A 24,838-nucleotide genomic window follows, 5' to 3' on the forward strand; every position below is an offset into this window, starting at 1 on the left:
TCAAATAATGAAGATAAAAAACAATATGTGTATGTCATATAAACTTTTTGAACTAAATATGATATCTAATTACTATAACTTTTACATTTTCATATATTTTTCAAACAAGAATTATTTATATACATTCAAGTTCAAATCAATGAACTAATTTTCTCTCCTCAGTACTGGAGGTTGAACCCTGGGACACTGTATAACTGAACTACATTCTTAGCCCTTTTTATTTTCTATTTTGAGGTAGGATCTTGCTAAGTTGCCAAGGCCCACCCTGAATTTGGAATCCTCCTGCCTCCTCCCCCATGTAGCTAAGATTATAGGAATGCACCACCATGCCCAACTCAAATCACTAAACTACCCTCAATGTTTTTACCATTTGTTCAAAGTTGCTGAGGAAGAAAGAGGAAGAGAAAAGGAAGTGAAGGTATGGGAAAGGCCAGAAAACAGGAGCACAAAATAAATCATGTACCCCTAACTCCTGAAGTGAAATCTGGTGACTTAGGCAAAAGCAGATGATGAGTGAAATAGTGGGGCTTAATTTAAAAACCCTGGCAGAGCAGTTTTAAAATACGGCATCAAGCCAGATCACATTGATTTAAATACCTTATCATGTCCTTTCCAAAACCAAAGTGAATGCTGTTTTTGCTATCAACCAAAAATTTCAATAGACCTGCCATTCCCTAAATTTACAGCAATCAGCTACCAGGTGTTAGACAAGCACTGGAATTTAGTGACACCATCCTAGGCTCTTTCTAGAGTAGGCTGATGCATTATTACTCTAATAGTTTCATACCACTGAAGGAACTGCAAAATATCTGGGTACTTTCTGCAAGATGTTACCTTTTTATGTGCTTCCAGACCAGAAGCATCAGAGCACTTACTGTCTGCAGACTTCCAATGGCAATTCTCTTGTCAAAAACTTTTAGCATCTCACATTGATAAACACACACATATATACATATGCATATACGTGTACACACAATACACAAATTTGTTTATTACTTCATGTTCCTTGTACCAGAATATTTGAAGGCTGGTATTCTCTAAGGCTTAACCCCTATTTACCATTCCCTTTTCATATATATATATTTGTTTTTCTTATTATTGAAAAGCACACCCAGAGCTATTTCACAACCTTCTACACTACACCATAGGATTGGGGGGGGGGGGTGGCGAGGGGACTAGAATTGAACCTAGAACCTTGCGTATGTCGGGCAAACATTCTATCACTGAGTTACACACCCAGGCCTCTTACAAATTTTTTTGAGTCAGTTATCCAGGTTGGCCTCAAACTTGTGATCCTCCTACCTCAGCCTCCCAAGTAGCTGGGATTTCAGATGTGCACTATCATGCCTGGCCAATTAGGATATTTTAAAGGAATAGATGTGTAACTACTTCTTTAAGATAGTTTTATATGACAAAAATAACTACACTTACTCAAGTATAAGAGAGAAAGTCAAGCGGACTTTTCACTAACAAAGGTTCTCAGTCTGGGGCTTTTAATCAGGGGGTCACAGTAATAATAAAATGATGTAAATCTGAATGAAAAGCTTTTTACTAACCTCTATGAAAACTAGCAGTTCCTTCAATCAAGTTATGGTCAACAAACCACAGTAATATTTTAAGTATCTATGCACTTGTCATTCAATGGAAATTATAGGTATTTTCATATTATATTACAAATATTGCAGGCTCATCACTACTTAAAATTACAGTGAGTAGCAAAATCCTTCCTAAAGCTTACACTCTAATGTAACAAACATACATCATCAACCCCAAATTTATATTTTCAATATGTGTTAATGGTGCTTTAAGCTAACTGGTTTCCTTTTTAATCCTATGTATTTTATTTCATATAATCATGAATCATCATTCTTGGACAGAATTCACAGGATTCTCCAGACTAGGTCCTCACCAAAGAGCTCCTTGGCACCAAAACTGGTTAAGTGCTGTGGCACACAGAGTAGGTAAAGCAGTGACAACTTTCAAGGACCATCATAATTAACTATCCTATCAGCTCTAACAAAACGACAGGCTGGTTATAAAATATATATATATCCCTATAAATATACATCCCATTTCTGACTAGAACAACACAGGAAGACATTTTTAAACTGATTGTTTTTACCTGAAGAAAACAAAGTATAGCTATTAAAAAATATATACATTTTTGAATACCTATTAACATGTTTTAAGAAAAATAATTGGAGCAGAAAAATAAGTGCAGGATTGTAAGTACTTAGGTACTCAGGAAGTTTTAATAGTAACTACATATACTGTTTAGTAACCTTTACTTATAAGGACCAAAACCAATAATAGAATTCTTTAAAATGATGTGTAAAAGGTCTTCATTTCTAGTTTCCAATGGGGTTGGGGAATTTAAATACACACATTTTTAAAAGTATGAAAACTAGAGCTTAACCTTTGTTGATGAACTATTGAGGTGATAGCTAAAATGACTTACAAGGGAATTCAAAGAAAACACATACCTCTCCTATTGAAAGAGAGCTGTAAGGAAAAGAGTTCAAATTAATTTAATTTCCCCCACTACTTCCTTTTTAAAGTCAGAAATAACAGAGTATTTCTTAATGACAATTTTAGTATGTGAATATACATTTTCCTTAAATTTTATCTAATCAATGTAGGTTTTTACTTAAGTCATAATTTTACATTTATATCTGGATAATCATTTCACCCAAAGACATATTTACCTTCAGCCAGTGCTGGTGATTCTGTTGTTGTCCTTCTTTCTGTTTAAAGAAAGAAAAAAAAAAGGAAGAAAGTCTAAAACATTATTATACTTTTAAATGAGTTATATAGCAAATGTTAGAAATATAGGTCATGAATGCTATAACATGCATGTTCTATACATATATATTTATTTCCTTAGAGTAACTCAGCCACTGTTCACAGATGACCTACTAAGAGTAAAATGTTCCCATGTGTTCTGGTACCACCTATAATCCTAGCTACTTGGGAGGCTGAGGCAGGAGGATCACAAGTTCAAGGCTAACCTGGGAAACTTATCAAGATCCTCTGCCTCAAAGCAAAATTAAAAGGGTTGGGAATGCAGCTCAGTGGTAGAACACTGGCCAGGCATGTGTGAGGCCCTGGGTTTGACCCCCCAGTGCTTAAAAGAGAGAGAGAGAGAGAGAGAGAGAGAGAAAGGTACCATGTTAAGTCTTGGAAAAACACAAACAAATGACAAGACAACCTACATGCCATCCTTGCACGATGCCCAAAGACCAATAGGTGTACCAAGAAAAATACATAATTCTCAATTTATAAAATAAGGGATAATACAAGAACTAGTAATTCCTTTTTATTCTTGAAAATGGGCCTAAAATTATCAGAAAAGTCATGTTTATACATTCTTGGCACAGGTTAAATTCATTTAGTGTTGATGTATTAGAAACCAGTTTTATCACAGGTACTAAAATCCTTACTCCATGAAAATCATCTATATTTTTTTACCAGAGGCATATTTAGCAAAACTTCAAGTAAATCCAAAATTCCTCTCTAGGATTGATTTTACCACCTCAAAGCTTAAAATTATTTTAGGCAAAATGAAATCTTTACAATGAGGGGTTTTTTGTTTTAAATACCTTTGCAACCAAGAGCAAGTCTAGCCACCATAACAAACTAGCTTATTCTATTATATATATATATATATATATATATATATATATATATATATATAGAGAGAGAGAGAGAGAGAGAGAGAGAGAGAGAGAGAAAGAAAGATCTAAATAATGTAACTAGCCACCTTTTCCTAATTGTGTATTTTATAACTCAAAACACACATTTTTCATATGTTAGGTAACATCTTGAGGGGCCACTATCTTCTAAGATGGTAAATGATCTTATTAGTCTTCTAAAAGCTGAGCTGGGTGGGGGATATAGCTCAGTTGGTAGGGTGCTTGCCCTGCATGTTCAATGCCCTGGGTTCAATACCCAGCACCACAAAACAAACAACCACAACAACAAAAAGCTGAGCTGTTAGTGATGCTCTTATAGTTTTTAAGAAACAACAACAGATGGAAGTAGAATTGGCAAAATTTAGGCTCCTCTAGATTAAACATTCTGATTCTGGAGGAGAAGGAAATGGCTTCTGCCAGGAGGCACTTCATGTGAAGTCTAGACAGTTCTCCCCTACTTCACACTCACACAGCCACTGTCTATTCGGCATCTCTAATGAGATGTTCAAACATAACATGTTCAAGACTGAATTTCTCAACTTCCCTCCTAAAATCTGATCTACAGATGACCTCCCCTCTCTCAAGTGATAACATTTTCCTTTCCGTTGCTTAGGTTGAAAACTTTAGTGCCCTCTTCCACTACTCTATGTTTTGTACACTCAATATTCCACCTACTCTCTCACTAAAATCCTCCCACCTATTGTCTCTGATTAACTCAAAGCTGAAGATTCAGCTGGATGAGCAGCGTTAGATCTACCACTTTTTCTGTGTTCAAGAGGCTCTAGGATGTAAGTTGCAAAGTTAAATGCATATAGGGTTGGCTGGGGCCATCTTTGATAGAAATGCTAACTAAGGCAATCAATATTTGTGTGTTTCATGCACACATATTGGCACAGTGTCATTGCTATTATTATCCCATGCCGAAAATGCAGGGAATCCAGTGCTAGACATTCATTTCAAATTTTAGACATAGCCAACTAATGAAATAAGTTTAAGAAACAGGTTAAATAAAACAGTCTATGAATGAACCATCCATCTGAAACTTCTGCTCTAAATTTCATTTTGTCTACAATTTATTATATATTAATTCATGACTATCAGTTACAGTATGAGTGGAAACTATTTATGTTCAAAGCCTTACCGCTGTGGCTTTCCTCAAAAGCTTCTCTTCCATCAATGTGATTACAAATTGGATGAATCTTTTTTTTTTTTTTTTTGCCAAAGCAAAACTTCTTTCCCTAAGACCCTCTAGAGTCACCCAGAAATAAATAAAAAGGCTTGGCTGGCCACTTCTACAAATGGAAGTGTCATCTGAATAAAGCCATGGTGAAATTCAATTTATCCTAATTCTTAATAAACCAAGACTTATTAAATGACTTCTAATTATATTCGTCCTTAGAAATAAAATATAATATAAAGTTAACATTTAAATTGGAAAATCCAGGCACCATCCGACTACAAGTATAGAGGGTTTTTTTTTTTTAATATTTATTTTTTAGGTGTAGATGGACACAACACAGTGCCTTTTATTTTTATGTGGTGATGAGGATCGAACCCAGGTCCCGACCCGTGCTAGGCGAGTGCTCAACTGCTAAGCCATAATCCCAGCCAAGTCTAAAGGTTTTTTAGTTGCTCTCCTTTTTTTTTTAGGGATTGGCTAGCTTCACTTAGCATAATCTGCTCTAGTGCCATCCATTTCCCTGCAAATTCCATGATTTTGTCATTTTTTAGTGCAGAGTAATACTCCATTGTGTACAAATGCCACATTTTTTTAATCCATTCATCTACTGAGGGCATCTAGGTTGGTTCCATAGTCTAGTTATTGTGAATTGTGCTACTATGAACATCGTTGTAGCAGTATCCCTATAGTACGCTCTTTTTAGGGAATAGTCCAAGAAGGGGAATAGCTGGATCAAATGGTGGTTCCATTCCCAGCTTTCTAAAGAATCTCCATACTGCTTTCCAAATTGGCCACACCAATTTGCAGCCCCACCAGCAATGTACAAGTGTACCCTTTCCCCCACATCCTCGCCAGCACTTGTTGTTGTTTGACTTCCTAATGGCTGCCAATCTTACTGGAGTGAGATGGTATCTTAGGGTGGTTTTGATTTGCATTTCTCTGACTGCTAGAGATGGTGAGCATTTTTTCATGTACTTGTTGATTGTATGTCCTCCTCTGAGAAGTGTCTGTTCAGGTCCTTGGCCCATTTGTTGATTGGGTTATTTGTTATCTTATTGTTTAATTTTTTGAGTTCTTTGTATACTCTGGATATTAGAGCTCTATCTGAAGTGTGAGGAGTAAAAATTTGTTCCCAGGATGTAGGCTCCCTATTTACCTCTCTTATTGTTTCTCTTGCTGAGGAAAAACTTTTTAGTTTAAGTAAGTCCCATTTGTTGATTTTTGTTATTAACTCTTGTGCTATGGGTGTCCTATTAAGGAATTTGGAGCCCGACCCCACAATATGTTGATCGGAGCCAACTTTTTCTTCTATCAGGCGCAGAGTCTCTGATTTGATATCAAGCTCCTTGATCCATTTTGAGTCAACTTTTGTGCATGGCAAGAGAAGGGGATTCAGTTTCATTTTGTTGCATATGGGTTTCCAGTTTTCCCAGCACCATTTGTTGAAGATGCTATCCTTCCTCCATTGCATGCTTTTAGCCCCTTTATCAAATATAAGATAGTTGTAACTTTGTGGATTAGTCTCTGTGTCCTCTATTCTGGTCCACCCGCCTGTTTTGGTACCAGTACCATGCTGTTTTTGTTACTATTGCTCTGTAGTATAGTTTGAAATCTGGTATCGCTATACTGCCTGATTCACACTTCCTGCTTAGAGTTGCTTTTGTATTCTGGGTCTTTTAGTTTTCCATATGAATTTCATGATTGCTTTATCTATTTCTACAAGAAATGCCATTGGGATTTTGATTGGCATTGCATTAAACCTATAGAGAACTTTTGGTAATATCGTCATTTTGATGATGTTAGTTCTGCCTATCCATGAACAGGGTATATTTTTCCATCTTCTAAGATCATCTTCTATTTCTCTCTTTAGGGTTCTGTAGTTTTCATTGTATAAATCTTTCACCTCTTTTGTTAGGTTGATTCCCAAGTATTTTATTTTTTTTGAGGATATTGTGAATGGGGTGTTTTTCCTCATTTCCATTTCAGAAGTTTTGTCATTGATATACAGAAATGCCTTTGATTTATGCATGTTGATTTTATATCCTGCCACTTTGCTGAATTCATTTATTAGCTCTAGTAGTTTCTTTGTAGACCCTTTTGGGTCTTCTGGTATAGAATCATGTCGTCCGCAAATAGGAGAGCAACTAAGAACAGAATAGGGAGAAAGAGCATGAGAAGAAGATCACCATTAAACAGGGACGGGAGGGGGGAGGGAAAGAGAGAGAGAAGGGAAATTGCATGGTAAAGAAAGGAGACCCTCATTGTTATATAAAATTACATATAAGAGGAAGTGAAGGGAAAGGGGGGAAAACAGGAGAGAGAAATGAATTACAATAGATGGGGTAGAGAGAGAAGATGGGAAGAGATGGGATGGGATGGGATGGGATGCAAAGGGGAGGAGAGGGGGGATAATAGAGGATAGGAAGGGCAGCAGAATACAACAGACACTAGTATGGCAGTATGTAAAAAAGCAGATGTGTAACCGATGTGAATCCGCAATATGTATACGGGGTAAAAATGGGAGTTCATAATCTGCTTGAATCAAATGTGTGAAATATGATATGTCAAGAGCTTTGTAATGTTTTGAATAACTAATAATAAAAAAATAAAAAATAAATAAAATAAAAAGTAAAGGTTTTTTACATGTTAAAATTTCTTTGCCTCCAGCAAAAGATAAGGTATAGAGCTACAAATTTAGAGCACTGAATTACCTCTGCTGATTGCTAGCAAGTGATGGTACATAAAACTAACTGGTTTGTGCAACCTAGGCTGTACTCCATTTGGGTATATGATACAATTGAATGAAATTCAATTGTTTAAGGTCCCCTTGACATACAGAAAACAATCATTTTTATTTTGTTTTTTGGGACAGGGTCTCACTGTGTTGACCGGGCTGGCCTTGAACTCAAGATCACACCAACCTCACAAAACAATCTTAAAAACCACCTTAGTAATGGAAAATAACACTTGAATTAACAGGCCTACTGACCATGTTTCCTCATCAAACAATAAAATTATATAAAATTATAAACGTGCATTATTGCCTGGGGATATAACTCAGTGATACAGTACTTGCCTAGCAGCGTCACACACATATACAGAGAGCATTATTTACTTCTAACAAATATATGTGTGTTTTAAGAACTTTAAAAAAGGTATTCAATATTCATTTGGCCAAAATTTTTCTAAAAAGCAGAATAGATGAGAAGGACTGGTCCTCATTAACAAAAAAAGAAAAAAAAGTGTGAAACTGGTATACACAATCATTTGGGGAAAGTTGCAAAGTTAAATGCATATAGGGTTGGCTGTGGCCATCTTTGATAGAAATATGCTAACTAAGGCAATTCTTAATATATGAAACCAGAAAAGGTCCAAATGTACATAAAAAGAAAACAAATGTTTATCAAAATTTACTGTATACCTAATATCAACACAGATAACCCAGGAGATACCCTGATGAAAAGCAATATGTTCTTAAGAAGTGCCTAGACTGACTTACTGTGGCAATTAAGAAAAGAGTATTTCCAGTTAAGAGTAGAGCATAGAAAGTAGGTATTAGGAAAGATTTTCTGAAGCGCTGGTGTCTGAAATGGGCTCTGAAGGATGAATAGAAATTTGAACAAGAATGAAAAGGTGACAAAAAGTTCAAAAGTATTCTAGGTAAGAAATGTATCATCACAGGGCAATGAAGAATGAAAAATTTATTTCTTAAGTGTCATTAAAATAACCCATGGAAAACTGAGAGTCTTCTTGGTCTATATTTGGGAATGGATTAGAGTTTAACTTCTCAAAACTAAATCTTAAAAAATATAAGACAGTATTTTACTTTCACTGGAAGAGTAAAATACTAAAATTTGAAGCATGAGAAATTTTAAGTGGAAAGACAGTTACTCTTATAAAAACTAAAAATAAAGGCTATCCAAATGTCTTGAGAGTTTACATGAATGTATATAATCAAGAAGAAAGATTATTATAATTTAGGAAGGCAAAACAGTAAACATATATATATATAAAACAATGCAGCAAACTAGAGCACTGGTTTTGGAAGAAGACCAGGGTAGAGTCATGACTTATTTTTTCAAGTATTAAGTTCCTTAAGTATCTGTTTATTGTTTGTAAAATGAAGACTTTCACGTATTTAAACTATCTAAGCATCAGTTTCCTTTATTTGTAAGATAGCAAATATAATCCAGAATGTGTAAATATTAAGGGAAATGTTAGTTATATTAAACACGGTCACTACTTCTTAATATTTTAATTATAGTAAGATATACATATTTCTCTAGTTCTATACTATATCTAAAGCGGTATACTTCTCAGAATAACTATGCCTAAGATATATGAGAGTTCAAATGTCTGAAAAAAATCTCAGGCTTCTTTGTCATTCTACACCATGCTTACTGCCACCATATGGTTTTGTCAAAATAAGGTACAAAGTTAACATTAAGAGGTCCCCTCCTTGCTATAACCAAAACTATAATTTCTATATAGGTACAAATATCAATGTATGTATAATATGCAGTCAGCCCCCCACATATTTGCAAGGTTCCACATACACAGAATTAATCAGCTGTGGAGTCAACCAACCTTGGATCAAAAATATTTAGGGGTGACCAAAAAAAAAAAAATGCATCTGTACTGAATATGTGCAGAATGGTTTTTTTTTTTGTCATTATTCCCCAACAATATGGTATAACAACTATTTACTTAGCATTTACATTGTTTTAGGTATCATATGCAACTTACAGATTAAAGTATATGGGACGATGTATATAGGTCTGATGCAAGTACTGTGCACTTATGAAAAGACCTGAATATCATGGGCTGGGGTTGTGGTTCAGCAGTAGAGCGCTTGCCTAGCATGTGCAAGGTGCTGGATTTGAGCCTCAGCACCACATAAAAATAAATAAAAGGTACTGAGTCCAACTACAATTACAACTAAAAAAAAAATGGGGGGGGGAGGGAGGCTAGGGTTGTGGCTCAGCAGTAGAGTGCTCGCTCACCTAGCACCTGTGGGGCTCTGGGTTCGATCCTCAGCACCACATAAAAATAAAATAAAGATATTGTGTCCACCTATAACTAAAAATAAATATTTTTTAAAAAAGAACCTATCAATAAGCAATAACCCAGGCAATATATAATACGTGTCCCTGTACCCATGAGTCACATCTACTTACAAACATCCTTCAACATCTAGGCACCAAAATACCTGAGTCAGTGCCAGGCAATCTTGCCCCAACTTTCTCAGATGGAACTACCACATCCATATTGAATCTATCAGAATAGAGGGCAAGAGGTGTGTGTCAGGGTAGGTTTTGGGGGTGTCAGAGGAGGAGAAAAAAAATCAGAGATCTGATCGGGTCTCTGATTTTTTCTCCAGGAGGTGCCCAGAGCTCAAGTCTATATATATCCATGTGGTCAGAGTATACGCACAAAGCTCTCCTGAGTCCCGACAAGCCATGTGTACAGTATGCATTTATGCACCAGGCAGCTGCTAGAACCAGGCCCAGAAGGCCAAGAATCTCCACACACAGCCCTAATCTCAGAAGTGATTTGTCTACATTGTACTTGACATATACAGATGTGGCACCCCTGTGCAGAAGACCACATGAACACTCTGCATAATTATCCTCACTATGACCCACATAAATCTTTGTTAAAATAACTTAAAAATGTTTAGAATATATCAGTGTCTTGATACCCAATCCTTAACTGCTATCCACAGATCATTCAATTTATAATGTCATCTGAACCTGACAAAGGTCAATCTCACATCATCCTTGACATGAGCTTCACTGTTTAAGAAAGTGTGCCTGTAGGTATGTGCACACACACAGTCCCTTCTTTCATACTGTTTTGGTTTTTTTTTGTTGCTGTTGTTGTTTGTTTTGGTACCGGGGATTGAACTCAGGGGCACTCAACCACTGAGTTATATCCCCAGCCCTATTTCATATTTTTTTAAAATTTAGAGACAGGGTCTCACTGAGTTGCTTCGTGCCTTAATTTTGCTGAGGCTGGGTTTGAACCTCCTATCTCAGCCTCCGAAGTTGCTGGGATTACAGGCATGTGCCAACCACATTCAGCTCACACTGACTTTTAACTACTAATGTGGTAGACACTCCCCCCCCCCCCATATTTGTATAAACTAGTCCTTTCCCATTTTTCTATTAAGGCCTCACATAGTCATGTGTGAATTTTGTAGATCAGACATTCAATATAAATCTCTAATACTGAGTATAATTATCCCTTTCTACTTAGTTGCCTTTTCAAAAGTACTCACTGTTTGAGACACTGCTCAGCACTCTGCATTACTTATTTCCTTGAAGCCTAAAAACCTAGTAAGATAAAATTATTAACCCCTTTTCACTCATATAAATCAGAGGTTTCAAAGGGTTGATTAAGTATCTTGCCCAAGGTCATGATTAGGAAGTAGGCAAGGGAAATAAGAAATTCAGAGGAGAGAAGAGAAAGATTTCTTTTTTTCAAGAAACAACTCTGTTTAATACATAATAATATTCCTTTCTGTAAATGTAAATTCTATAACTCAAATATTACTTTCTCCCTAACTTTTATTTTAAAATTTTAAAATGATTCCTTTTAAAATAACTTATGGCCAGGCACGGTGGTACACACCTGCAATTCCAGTGACTCAGGATGCTGAGACGGGATGATCATAAGTTCGAGGCCAGCCTCAGCAACATGGTGAGACCCTCTCTCAAAATGAAAAAAATAAAAAGAACTAGGGATGTAGCTCAGTGGTAAAGTGCCCTTGGGTTCAATCCCCAGTACTACTACTAATAATAATAATAACAGAGAGCAGAACTGAGAAACGAGGCAAGGGCTTGTTTAAGATGATCATCTGGCCTTGGGAACATAACTTAGAACTTTCTTACTCTGGATCTCCTGGTTGCTGCCAACACCTTGCCCTGACTACTAAACATTCTACAATAGGCATTTTTTTTTTTTTTTTGATACTTCAACTTAGGTATGTTTTGCAATGTACAACAATAAATGCAAAGACTGCAAAATGCATTCTGACAGCAGATGCTGTATGCTATCAGTTTGAGCTAAAGATTCCACAAATTTAAGATATGTTCTGTAAAACAAATTTCAAATGCTATAAAATTACAAATTCAAATAATTAAGATACAAATAGTGTTTTTGGCACTGTCCATTTATCTACTCCGTATGCTCACAATTCCTTCTGAAATCTGCATACATGATTTAATTTTAAAGGACTGGAACAAAAGACAGGTAAAGACAAATGAAAAAGAGAACTTTACAATTTTACATATAATGAAAACAACATTTCTCCCAGGGTCAATTTTAGAATAGAGCAAATAAAAACATTTTTGAATTTATACATCCTGCTAAAAATACAGATATCCAAAATTATGTCAAGTTTTAATTTACTGTCCAAATTAAAAAGCTGTTTTAAAATAAGATACAATCTGACTTATTTTGGAAATGCAAGATTGGTTCAGAATATCTAAAAATTGTTTTCACATCAGTAAGAGATTAAAAGAAAGCAACCAGATTCCCTCAAAAGATGCAGAAAATGTTCATGAAAGCTATACTCACATGTGATTATAAAAAACACTTTGTAAAATAAGAATAGAAATAATAAAAGGTTAACTACCTTTACCAAAAAGCTTATGATAAACATGATTCTTTTTTTTTTAAAGAGAGAGAGAGAATTTTTTAATATTTATTTTTTAGTGCAGGCACAACATCTTTGTTTGTATGTGGTGCTGAGGATCGAACCCGGGCCGCATGCATGCCAGGCGAGCGCGCTACCGCTTGAGCCACATCCCCAGCCCCGATAAACATGATTCTTAATGGAAGGAATCTAGAAACTTTTTCTTTAAAATCTGAAGTGAGAAAAGAACGTCATCCACTATCTCTATTTGTATTGAACACTGAATTGCAGTTCCCAGCCAGAGTTAAAAATTGAAAGGAAGAAACTAAAGGCTTAAAAATTTTAATTGTTTTGTATTTGTTCTTTTTAGATACACAAGACAATAAAGTATATTTTGACATATATCCATGGAGTATAACTTATTCTAATTAAGATCCCATTCTTGTTGTACATGGTGTGGAGTTACACCTGTCATGTATTCATATATGAACATAGGAAAGTTATGTCCAATTAACTCTACTGTCTTTCCTATTCTCCTCCCTCCTCCCTTCCCTTAATTCCCCTTTGTCTAATCCAATGAAATTCCGTTCTTCCCGTCCCTACCCTCCCTTGTTGTGAGTTAGCAGCCACATACCAAAGAGAACATTCAGCGTTTGATTATTTGGGACTGGCTTATTTCACTTAGCATCATATTCTCTAGTTCCATCCATCAAATGCCGTAATTTCATTCTTCTTTATGACTGAGTAATATTCCATTATGTATATGTACAACATTTTCTTTATTCCTTTAGCTGTTGAAGGGCACCTAGCTTGGTTATTGTAAATTGAGCTCCTAAAAACATTGATGTGGCTGTGTTGCTGTAATATGCTGATTTTTTAAGTCCATTAAGTATAACCCAAGGAGTGGGATAACTGGGTCAAATGGTGGTTCCATTCCAAGTATTTTAACGAAATCTCCATACTGCTTTCCATAGTGGTTGCACCAATTTGCAGTCCCGCCAGCAATAACTGAGTAAACCCTTTCCCCCCACATCCTTGCCAGCATTTATTGTTACTTGTATTCTTGATAATTGTCATTTCTAACTGGAATGAGATGAAATCTCAGTGTAGTTTTACCTTGCATTTCTCTAATTGCTAAAGACGTTGAACATTTTTTCATATATTTGTTGACCATTCTTATTTCTTCTCTGAACTGCTTGTTCAGTTCCTTTGTCCATTTATTGATTGGGTTACTTGTTTTTTTGGTGTTAAATTTTTTGAGGGCTGGGCTTATAGCTCAGCGGTAGAGCTCCTGCCTAGCACTGGGTTCAATCCTCAGCACCACATAAAAAAATAAATTAAAAAAAAAAAAAGGTGGGGGGCTAGATTGTGTCTACCTACAACTAAAAAACAATGTTTTAAAAAAGTGTAAGGAAATAATAAAACCTCTACTTTTATCAAAATGGTTGCTTACAAAGCAAACACCGAAATTGTATGATTCATAAATCTGATTATTATTGATAAAGATATCAGTTGTGTTTCATCTCAAGTAAAAAGTAAAAACTAAAAAAAAAAATAATCCCGTCCTCGCAGTTATCATTTGCAGTAATGAAAAGCAATATAGTAACAAGAAATAAATCTAACAAAAGTTGTACAATACCTACATAGAAAAGTTATAAAACTTAATAGAAAGCCATAAGTAAATACAAAGATGTCACATTCACAACTAGAAACTCCATACTGTAAAAATGACAATTTTCATAAATCCAAATTCTCCCAAATACACATAAATGCATTTCCAATCAAAATCCCAAAAAGGATTCTTTTGTGAAATAAAAGCAGATTCTAAAATTTACATGGAAAAGCAAAAATTCAAGAATAGTCAAAATGATTATGGAATCATGTAGGACAACTTGCCCAACTGGATATCAAGGTTCAAAATAATACCATAGTAATTACAATATAATAGTATTTAGATAAAGACACACTGGCAAATGAAAAGAACACACTGTCTAGAAGCAGAATACACAGTCCAATAAAGATATACAGACTAAAAAAAGTATGCAAATGTTAAGGGATCACACTGCAGACTATGGGGGAAAGGAGGAGACTGTTGCATAAATGGGGCTGGGGTAGCTGTTCTTCATAAAGGAAAAAAGTCCCTATCCTACATCATGCATAAAAATTAGTTTCCCATGGGCTAGGTGTAGTGGTACACACATGTAATCCTAGCTATTTGAGAAGCTCAAGCAAGAAAATCCTAAATTTGAGGCCAGCCTGGGAAACTTGGAGAGACTCTGTCACAAAGCAATAAAAAAAGGTGGGGGGGCTAAATGCAGCTCATTGGTAGAGCATTGATTAAATCATTGTACACAGGGAAGTACAAAGACTTCCATGAGACTAAAATCTCAGTTTAATCTCAGTTTCCATGAGATTAAAAACTTAAATATATATGGAAAAACTCAAAACTACTAGAAGAAAATACAGAATGCTTCTTTCTGATTTCGGGGAAAAGAAGGGCTCAACTTAAAGGATGCAAAAACTTAAAGAATTAGCCACAAATGAAAAGATGGATAAATTTGACCAAAATAACAGCAAGAACTTATATTTATCAGACATTAAAGAAACTAAACATATAAACCACTGGGTTATAAGACGATATCACAGCACATATATTAGAGAAAGAATTAGTATCAAGCTGGGGATGTGGCTCAGTGGTAAGCACCCCTGGATTCAATCTCTGGATTCTGCCCCCTCGACCCCGCAAAAAAAAAAAAAAAAAAAAAAAAATCAGTATCTAAAATACTGAAGAATTGCAAAATTTGGTAGAACAAGACAATGAAATCATTTTTTTTTAAATGGATCATAGTCATCAGCAGCACTCTACTATGAGCTACACCCCAGTCTTTTTTTTTTTTTTAAATGTATTTATTTATTTATTTTACAAATGGAGTATAGCTTTTTATTTCTCTGGTTGTACATGATGTAGAGTTACACCATTTGAGCAATTATACTCTAATACTAAGGGGTAATAATGTCCATATCATTCTACCATCTTCCCCTCCCATGCTCCCCACTCTCCTCCACGTTCCCTACCTTCTCCTCTGGCTCAATCCAAAGTTCCTCCCCACCCCCCTAACCCCTCTCCCCCATTATGGATCAGATCAGCATCCACTTATCAGAGAAAACATTTGGCCTTGTTTTTTTTTTTTTTTTTTTTTTTTTTGGACACACCAGCCTTTTTATTGAGACACGGTATCACTAAGCTTCAGAAGAAGCTGGCCTCAAATTTGTGATCCTTCTGCCTCAACCTCTCAAATCATTGGGATTGCAGGGGTGTGCCACTGCACCCAGCTATAAATAGGCATTTTCAAACACACAGAGACATATACACACAAAGGCAAATAAACACATGGTGGGGGGGGGACGACACACCTTCAACCTTGATGCTTAACTAACACCACATGAAATATCATTTTACATCCATTAGGTTAAGTAAAAATGCAGCTGACAATATCAAGTGTTGCTATGAAGATGTATAAGATGATTTTCTTCGTCACCCAATGTATGATATTATAAATCGCTATAATTACTGTAGAAAACATTAGGCATTCTTATTAATTGAAAACACTTCATACCCTATAATCTAACAATTCTATGCTCAAGTACATACCAAGAGAATCTCATAAATCAATGTGCTAAGAAACATCAAAGCACGTTCTAAGTAGCTTTATTTACTGTGGCCTTATTTGTTAGGGCAGGGGTAAAAATGTTCCCTGACAATGAACAAATTGTGGCTTTTCAGAGCAATGAAAAGAGCTATGATTTGGAACAATGAATTCATGAAGTCTCAGAAGACTACCTACATATTTTTTTATAAAGCTCAAAAAACAGTAAAACTGAATTTTACATTATTTAGAGAAATAAATTTTTTTTTTAAGCTGTAAGAGTGATAAACAGCTGGACCTGGTGGCACACACCTATAATCCCAGCAACTTGGGAGGCTGAGGCAGGAGAATTGCAAGTTCGAGGTCAGCCTCAGCAACTTAGCAAGACCCTGTCTCAAAATAAAAAAGCATTGGGATGTAGCTCAGAGATTAAGTGTCTCTGGATTCATTCCCTGGATCTCTCCAACCCTCCCCCCAAGCCCCTGCCCAAAAAGAGAAAGAATGATAAAGACAAAATTTAAGAACACATCCCCCACTCCCTGGGGGAAACAACTGTATGGGAAAGGAATAAAATAGCTTCCTAGTTCTTAATGTCTTATAACCTGCACATGTTTTTTTCCCACATATTTTACAATTATTTTTTAAAAATTAACACAAAATTAAAAAGCATTCAAAGGCTAGCAGGAGGGGTTGGGTCCCAATCTGAGGCTGAGGATTGAGAATAGAGGTTGCATTCAAAGGAAAACAAAACACTGAGACTTAATATTTGCCTTTTCCCCCCTTTAAATAATTCTATACGGTGATCAACAAGATGAACTGATGAGGCACATTTAACAAGTGGTTCAAGTTAAAATGATTCAGTAAATTTCTAATCTGATTATTGTGTTGATGGTGACAGGAAACAAGTATGGTTTCTACTGCCATTAAACTTATAAGCCTACATACAAAGCACGATGAACCCTAAGTATGACATGACTTTCCGGGATCTGCTCCACTTTTTAAATGATGTTTAAATATAGCTGAGTTTTTGAGATAACACTTTGCCTTTTCTTCAAGGTGCTATTATTAGCGCAGAGGCCCTCTTTTCCATCATAATCAGTGCAAGGAGTTGTTCAATTAATTGAAATTACTGACAGAAACATTCAAATCACACACACACACACACACACACGTACGTGCATTCATGCACTATTCCTTTTATGAAGACCAAAGGAATATACTTTGAATACAGGTCAGAGCTAGAGTAACTCCATACAACATGATCTGAAACTTTCCGAATCTTTGCAGACTGCCAATGATCAGTTTATGAAGTAGTGCTCGCAAAGTTCACTTTAAGTAACACTAGTATAAATAAAGCATGGATTCTGGAGCCAAACTGTCAGGCTCAGTCTTAGACAAGTTAACTTCTGCTTTTGTTTGCTCATCATGGAATGGGGGATAACAACAATATCTACCTACCTAACTGGGTTACTAAAAGGATTAAATAAACAAGTATTTTGGCATTAAAACAGATCCTGACACATAAGTACTTTTATAAGTTGATGTTATTATTATTATAGACCATACCATACCCATATATGTTTTTCTAAAATGCCTAGTTCTTTCTTTATAAAATGTAATAAGCAATGAAGATACTGAAAATACAGAATATTTTACAATTTTATTATTTTCTCCAATCTTCTACATATAGATCAGTGGCCAAACATCACTTCTTTCAGAGCCTATCAATGACCGGTCACTGTATACCTGTTATTCAGCAAACCACAGGAGATGTAGTTGCTGTCTCCCAAGAAAAAACTGATGTGGCATTTTACAAAAATACAAAACCAAAGGGTGGGGGGGGGGGGGGCTTCCTGCCAGCAAGGATGAAAAGTGTAGCAAAGAAATAAAAGTGGTAACACTGAAAATGAAATTCTAGAAGAACATAAATGGGGTTACAGAAAAGCTGCAAGAATGTTGACATTGCTGTCATCAGGGAAATCAAATGTGCAGCCAGAGGAACTTTGTGAAGGCAAATATATCAACATAAAAGAGGGAAGTGATTATATGAAGAGGATGAAGACGTCCCAGAGGCACTTACACCAGCCAGGGCAGCGGGGATCTTTATTTTAAAAGAACTCTGATATACTTGAGGTATTTCATGACATTAAAAGTGCAACAGATAGCCAGGTGCAGTGGTGCACACCTGTAATCCCAGAAGCTCAGGAGGCTGAGGCAGGAGGATAGTGCCTTGGTAACAGCGAGGTGCTAAGCAATTCAGTGAGACCCTGTCTCTGAATAAAATACAAAATATGGCAGGGGATGTGGCTCAGTGGTCATGCCCCTGAGTTCAATCCCCAGTACCAAAAAAAAAAAAAAAAAGCAATGAATAAAATGTTAGAAGTGGATCTAAACTTAGAATAACAACAATTTGGCCAATGCCTAGAAATGATGCTCCCTCCACACTGTAAGTTATACAATAGGGCAGAAGAAAGCAGGCACTGGTCCAACTATTTGTGATAAGCTTTTATATAAAGATGCAAGACTCTAAATTCTCAATGCTTAAATTATACTAAGTATATACCAGTTTTATTATTTCATCAATTTCCCTGAGCATTATAAGTAATAATAAGGGAGAGTTTACATTTTGACAAAAACTAATTTTAAAGACCACAGAACAACATGCACAAAGTGCAGACTGCCTTATAACAAGCTCTTAGAACTGAATAGTAAGAATTCAATTTAAATACAGGCAAAAGATTTTAATAGAAATACACCAAAGATTAATGAATCATGAATACTAAAAAAGATCTTCAACATTATTAATCATTAGAGGAAATATAAATCAAAAATATACTAGACAGCTCAAAAAATTTTTAATGACCATAACAAGTACTGGTGAGTATACAAAGCAATTAAAATTCCCATATACATCTGGAAACATGAAACCAGTTTAAAAACATTCTGGCAACTTCTTAAAAAGTTAAATATATACCTGCCTTATGACTGTCCTTCTATTTAGGTATTTACCCAAGAAAAATGAAAGCATATGTTCATATAAAAAATCATATGCTAATTCTCATAGCAACTTGACTTTTATACTAACAGCCCCAAACTAGAAACAACCCAAATGTTCATCAATAAATAAATGGACAAAGTGTGGTATATCCACACACTGGAATACTACTCTGCAATAAAACAACTGACCAATATACCCATGACGTATGAGACTACATATTGTATGAGTTCTCACATATGAGATTCTATAAAATGCAAACTAATCTTATAATGACAGAAAATAAATAGATAGTAGTCTGGGGTACAGGAGCAAGTAGGGTGGAAGGATCTCAAAGGGGAGAAGAAACTTTGGGGGGCTGGTGGATGTATTCATTATTCTCACGTTCCTAATGACTAAAACACTCAGGGTCACTCCAGGTGAACTGGGCTGCATGAAATAACTACAAGAGACAGAGATACCTTTTTCTTTGGGTCCTGTGATGGCTCCTCTAATCTTAACGGTCCATGGAAAGAGAGAGTGAGGGAGCACGTGCTGAACCCTTTTATTGAGAAGTCATTCAAATCAGGTTTCAGGGGATTGAGTCTAGCCTTGTGATGTTTGCCTGACATCTAGGAAAGCCACGCCTAAAGACAGAGCAAGAGAGGGACACACATAGGAAGTATCCATGGAACATTCTATCCCAAACAGGGCAAAGGGTTAGTATTACAAAGGAATAGGTGAGTATAGCTCCTGAAAACACGCCTTCTACTTCCTGGGCTGGGACAACGCCCAAGTCACCACAAAATGTAGTGGAATGTAGCCTCTTGCTTCAGGATGGAAGGTGTGGGTCATTCAGAGTAGCTCCCCACACATTATCATGATTGTAGCCATGATTTCATGGGTCATTATCTATATTAAAGTTTATCAAATTCTATACTTTAAACATATGTGTATGTTTATGAATTAAGACACTGATAAAACTGTTTTAAAAAAATGATTCATAGATCTCTTGCACCTGAATCTGCTAAAAATGTGGCTTCTCTGGCTTGTCACAATGGACTAAATTCTGGGGGTTGATCTTAAGAACTTGAATTTTCCAAGAGCCAGGAGACTTTAAAACACACTAGTATTCACTCTGAAAAGAATCTAATATCTAGAGTCTCTGAAAGTTCTCTCTCCAATCTATAAATATATACCCAAAACTTAAACTAATAAATTTTTCTTATAACACCAGTCCTTATGTTTGACAAGTTATTATTTTATTAATACTTATGAAAACATAGCCCTAAATGAAGTTTTTGAAGCATAAGCATTATTTGAAGCTCATAAATCCAGAGCTTTAGAATTTAGACATCCTGACTCTTACATTTATATTTACATTTTAATTGTGAAATCTGGTCTATGGGTGATCTGTGAAGTAGTTCAGTGAAAGAAAATCCAGCTAGTCAAAGAATTTTAAAGCAGAAAAAAAAAAAGCTTGTTATAAAATCATATTTTATCCCACTCCACAAATAAGAAAGATGAAACCCAGAAAGGTTAAATTTAGGCAGTCAGTACTAAAATGCAAATCTTTGTTCCACTTTCTTCTGAAATGTGAAGTCTCCTGCTTCAACTTTCTTCTTCAAAAAAGGCTTCCTTTCCACTACTTTCCATTTCTTCTAGATAAAGTTCAGTGCTATTTCTCTAGTTCAGGGTTTTTACACTCTCATTCCTAAGTACAAGAATCTTCTAAATCTTTTAACCTAATTCTAATCTTCCCCCAATCTATTTCTATTACATAAATACATGAATAGCTGATACTAGTCAAGCATTATGAGACACTAGTTATATCTTCTCCCTGCCCTATTTAAAAACTTTGCATAACACACACAAGGTCCTGGGTATGGTCCCTAGCATAGAGGGGAGGAACCTTCTAATAGTTTCCAGTACTTGTAAGGATACATTCTCAAATCAGCACATTTAGGAAACCAGATTCTGGTTTCAAATTCTACTCCTCACACAAATCCTTCTACAGTGGTCTAAGCAAAGTCCCAACAGCCTAAGCACATTGTGGTCCTGAAATGTGTTCCATTTAGAAAGCAATTCCTATGGTGTATTAGTCATATTACTGAAAGAAACTAAAATATTAGAAGGCGTGAAACTTTTTATTTTTCAAATATTTTGTGCCCTACTTAATGCTCAATACTTAAGTATGTTACAACAAAAGGAGACAGCACAGCATAGATTTATAAAAGGTTTAGTTTACAGACTCCGAAATCAGATCCTCGTATGAATCCTAGTTCTGACAACTGCTACCAATGACTCTGGGTCACACTGCTAGTTAAGTATAAGTTTCTTCATCTATAAAGTGAAGCTAATGGTTTTCCTATGGCACTGCTAAAATGATCAAACAAGAATCACTAAGAAGCCAGCTATGGTAGTGCATGCCTGTAATCCCACTGGATCAGGAGGCTAAGGCAGGAGGATCTTTGAGTTCAAAGCCAGCCTCAGCAACTTAACTTAGCAAGGTGGTAAGCAACTCAGTGAGACTCTGTCTCTCAAGTAGAAAACAGGGTTGTGGATGTGTGTGGCTCAGTGATCGAATGCTCCTGAATTCAACCCCTGGTACCCCGCGCCCCCCGCCCCAATAAAAGAAACAGTAAGAATGCAAGTTAGTAATTACCAAAATGCACAAAGTAAATATTCAATGACTCACAGTATTATTAGCAATGTACACATATATTAGCATGTCCACTTCTGAGAGAAGTATGTGTATGTCTGTGTTCTGTTTTGCTGTTTTGTTTTGGTACCAAGGATTGAACCTAGAGGCACTTAATCACTGAGCCACATCCCCAGCCCTTTTTTTATTTTTAAATTCTGAGATAGGGTCTTGCTAAGTTGCTTGCGGCCCTGATGAGATGCTGAGGCTGTTTTAGCAATATTGATTACACATCTATCATGTAGCAGATACCATGCTAACTTCCAAAAGTACAAGATGTGAACTATGATCGTAAAGAACTTCGAATATACACCAATACCATTCATCCATTTAGTTTCAGTGGTCCTCATTCCTACCACACTCTAAGTCCAAAAGACTGGCCACTGTATTTCCTAATGATCCTCCTATCCATACACTATTTTACTCCCACTACCACTGTACTAATTCAAGCCAGACTTCTTCAGTAGCCTCTGAAGAGGACCTCACTGCTTCAAGGCTAACCTCTTTCCAATTCCTTCTCTGTAGTACTATCACATTGATCCTTCTAATATAGCAATCCAATCACATCTACACCGCATATAAGAATTAGCATCGTTCCAGCATATTTCAGTAACAGTAATGTCACAAGATACAACAAAGATCTCAGGCTGACTCAATTTAAAAAAAAAACAAGATTCACAAGATTTCTCTTAAATATTTGGTAATGTATTGTTAAAGCAGCTATACAAGAAATGTATGATTTCTTTAAAAACTTCAGCTCTACTTTAACTTAAAAAAAAAAAAAAAACCTACCCCCACCTAGCATTGCTTCCATTTTTGTATAGTGGCTATTGTGCAGATTCTGGTTCACATGTAAGGGTACATCAGGTATGTCTTTTTAAGTAGCCACACAGTATTTCTAATACACAGCCAGGATTGTCCAATCACAGATTAAGAAACATGCTATGGAAATATCAACTCCAGATATGACAACACTGTTGTGTCTACCTAAAGCAGGGGTCTCTGCAAATCCTAACGCAGACCAACCCTAACCCCACACTCCTGTTTTTATTCTGCTAAATACTATAAGAACAATTCTTTTATTTTTGAAGGGTTGAAAAGAGGAACCACAATCATCAAGTAAAACCCACAAAGCAGGCTACTCTAAGAAAGGAAGTTAATACCTGCTCATAAGATTACTGAGAGGCTCAATAAAAAATGGAAGAATACATTATATTATCTGGTTCTTTCCCCGGTCTTATCTGTCATATTAGGACAACAGGTCCTCTAATTACCATCTTTGTGCTTATGAGGAGAGTTTATGTGGTACCAGAATGTTAGGAAGTTTGTGTTCAATAATTCAACAATCAAGATTATGATCCTTATTGTAGTTCTAGCAGGTCTTGAGACACAAATAAGAAATCTTCATTCTGAGAGAAGTTAATTACTTCCTGTGGAGATAATACTTTCATATATAAAAAAGTAATAAGTCATAACAATAATTTGTAAACACAGGTTGTTTTACAGACTACAATTATAATAGAAATTTAGAGAGCAGGACAATGTGACAGAGAGTATATTCCAAGTGTGGGTTAAGATCTCCCCAGTGGACCCCAGAGAATAGTACCCCACTCAGCATAGTGCTCAGCCCTTTCCCATGACTGAGGGTGGTTCTCCAGCCTGTTCACAGTTACTGTATTGTACTCCCTGGCACTAAAAACCATACCTGACACAGTAAAGTCTCCAACATCGATGCACTGAATAAGTAAATAAAGATGACAAAAGATCTAAGGCTGGAACTTGTTTACTGTTAGGCCCCAGAAGACTTATTACACCATCACAATGATCTGTTCAGAAAATTAAGAAAAGACAGCTACAAAGTACCAGAAAATTGATAAAAGTTTTAAACCATGTAATTTTTCCTATTAAAAATTAATGTACTAAGCAGCTTGGGAGGTTGAGGCAGGAGGATCACAAGTTCCAACCCAGTCTCGGCAACTTACTGAGACCCTGTCTCTAAATAAAATATTACAAAGGGCTGAGGATGTGGCTCGGTGGTTAAATGCCCCTGGGTTCAATTCTCAGTAAAGGGAAAAAAAAATTAATGTAATAAAAAGACCTTCGATAAAATATGCTAAGGATGATGGTTTTTTCAAGCTGACAAAATAACTCAACCACAATAAGCACAAATTACCTCTTTGAAGAAATAGTGTGTATCTTATAGGTCATAATATATTACTGCATGTCTTGGTAGCAATCAAAGTAATAGATTTTTAAAAGACTATTTAAAGGGCTTTATTACATAATCTAAGAAATGTGCTCAAATTCAACAAAGATCAGTAAAGGACAACCTTCAATCGGCAAAGGCCTGATGTTATATGCAAGGCAGAGTAATACAAAATGCTAAGTAAAGCAAGACCTGCCCTCTAGCCCTCCAGTCTTTTGAGATGACATGTACACAAATTACAATACAGTGTAACTAAATAAAATGCTACACTAGAGTACTATGGTTAGACTGCTGTGGGAAAACGGATGAGAAATAACTGAATTATGTCTACAGGAGAGTAGAAGAAAAAGCTAGAGAATTGATGATGTTTAAGTTTGCCTTGTGTATTTTAAAAACACCACTGGTACTAACAACTTCCAAAGATACAGTTTTCATATGCTTCAAATTAAGTAAAATAACTTTATAAAGTTTTGTATTAGCATATCCATTAAACTGGAAAAGAAAGAAGATATCTTCCTAAGAAAAAGGCTTTGATAGACTGAGACAACATCAAGAATTCAACAGAACAATGGAGAAGTATTTTCAGTACCACTGAAAAATATAAAACTACACTAATTTCTTCAACAAATACCATCTAATTTGGTGTATATGCTTGAGCCTTAATGTTTGCCCTTCTCTTACTTCTATTGGAGAGCTTAGATAACTCCAAATGTTGACTATTCAAGCCTGAACTCATAAATCAAATGAGAAGATGCTTTCAAATTTGGGCACATACTATTCTAAAAATTACTCTTTAATG

The 24,838-nt window shown here is 35.8% G+C and overlaps 1 protein-coding gene across 11 annotated transcripts in view; it reads right to left on the reverse strand.

The window, feature by feature from the left end:
* Cyrib (CYFIP related Rac1 interactor B) overlaps window positions 1-24,838 on the reverse strand; it is a 141,748-nt gene that overhangs the window by 43,803 nt on the left and 73,107 nt on the right. For 6 of the 11 annotated variants that reach the window (XM_076835749.2, XM_076835747.2, XM_076835745.2 and 3 more), the window contains one exon: window positions 2,706-2,744. The exons of 3 other annotated variants lie outside the window; for them this stretch is intronic. The gene's annotated coding sequence lies outside the window, so the exon portion shown is untranslated. Of the gene's footprint in view, window positions 1-2,483; window positions 2,503-2,705; window positions 2,745-24,838 lie in introns of all 11 variants that reach the window. 2 more of the 11 variants (XM_076835748.2, XM_076835750.2) reach the window with 1 other exon arrangement.

Source organism: Callospermophilus lateralis, chromosome 16, assembly GCF_048772815.1.
Source record: "Callospermophilus lateralis isolate mCalLat2 chromosome 16, mCalLat2.hap1, whole genome shotgun sequence".
Lineage (NCBI taxonomy): Eukaryota > Metazoa > Chordata > Mammalia > Rodentia > Sciuridae > Callospermophilus > Callospermophilus lateralis.